Source organism: Gavialis gangeticus, unplaced genomic scaffold (assembly GCF_001723915.1).
Source record: "Gavialis gangeticus isolate Ggan-Ray unplaced genomic scaffold, GavGan_comp1, whole genome shotgun sequence".
NCBI lineage: Eukaryota > Metazoa > Chordata > Crocodylia > Gavialidae > Gavialis > Gavialis gangeticus.
In genome coordinates, this window is record NW_017729007.1 from 6,364,938 (window position 1) to 6,366,764 (window position 1,827).

Sequence of the window (1,827 nt, forward strand, 5' to 3'; positions counted from 1 at the left end):
TGGGGTCATTTGACCCCAGTACTCTTTCCTGCCATGGCAGGGGGTCGGACTTGATGATCTGTTTAGGTCCCTTCCGACCCTACTAACTATGAAAGAGCTGAAAGCTGGGTGGGAGAGCCACTGAGAGTGGGCGGGGGGGGGGTGGAGCTGATTTGGAGATTCAGCTGATTTGGCGTCAGCTGAATCTCTGAATCAGATCTGGCTGAGTTGATTTGGAAGAATGATTCAAATAACCAAATTGAATCACTGTCCCCCGAATCGGCCAAATCCGAATCCAAAAAGAATACTAGCCGCTTTGCATAGGCCTGCTAGGAACCACACTTGATCTTAGCCTAAGAGCAACAAGGATACAGAAAGGGCCAGTGAAGAGCCACCAGCAAACTCAAGGAAGCAGGATATGAGCAGAAGCGGAAGCAGGTGTCATACATAAAAACTTTAAGAGAGCATTAGTGGCTTGAATTTTTGTGACCCATTTGACTTGATCTTTAGTTTATTTCTATATTATGTATAAAATCACTTCATTTTAATATAAAATCAGTTTTGTGATAGAAGAAAGCTACATAAAATTAAATGTAAACAAACTCCTCTGCTTACCCTCTATAACTATTTGTATCCCAGACAGCTTTTGCCATCAATAGCTCCTCCTACTTTTGAAGGTTCAATTTTGATTTTGATTTATTCATTCTTAGCAAAGAAATACTAATTGGTCAAGGTAAGGCAGAGCAAGTGGAATAAGGCAACACTAAAAGGGAAAGAAGGTAGAACCAACTGGAGTGTTTGAAGAGGAATTTAGCATAAGCTGGACAAGGTCAGTCAGAACACAAAATACTGCTGACATGAGGAATGTTCCACTTCACATTGACCCTACGTTGGGAGTCTTTTATAGCATTAGTTTTTATTTTCCCACAGCAGTTCTGGAAGGCTCCTGGATTGTGTTTTCACGTACCTGCTGCCTGCAAAACTCCCTCTGGTAAGATTATGGCTACCTGGCTGGGAGAAAACAAGAAGACTGAACAGCTGAAAGTTAGGGGAAAAAATACATAAACAAAGAATACATGATGGGGTTGACAGATGGGATACAAGATTTTTGATGATACCAGAATCAGGTTTCAGTGAGGTTACTCCATGGTTGATGTGGTATCGCCAATATAATACATGGTACTAAGAGTTTTGTATCAGAGTTGCAGGGTTTTTGGTTGTAGCTGTGTTGGTCTAAGGACATAGGCAGGCAAGGTCCTTTGAGTAGATGCGATATCTTTTATTAGACCAACTGGGTAGTTGGAAAAAATTTCTTAGCAAGCTTTCAGGTGCAGTCACCCTTCTTCAGGCATAGGAAGTCTCTGCTATTCAGAGTATTACTCAAGAGTATACTTATATCAGAGCAGTACTCAGAAATCTTATCAGGGTTGGCCTTTAAGAAAGCCAAGAAAAAAAACAAGGCGTTGAATCCCTAGTCTCAAGAGCTGTTTCATCAGACACAGTATTAACAGATACTGATGCAATGCCTTTGACAGGCAATTCCTTAACAACTGTCAAATAGTCTTCATTTATAAAGACACAGTTAGGGTGTCTTTACAGAGCTAGAAAACCCGTCTTTTCAAAACTTCAATTTTCTTTTCAACTACTTCTAGTGTGAAGTGTATGGAATTCCTGTCATAAAATCTGAGCTGGAGAAGGAAGAAATCAGTGTAAGAGGGTGTGCTGGTGCTTGGGCCTGCGTGTGGTTACTGTGTTCTAGCGTATGGATCAGATAGATGAACACAGTGGATTAAAAAAATAAAATAAAATCAGATGGAGAAGCTGTGAAATGAGGCAAAATTTCTTTTC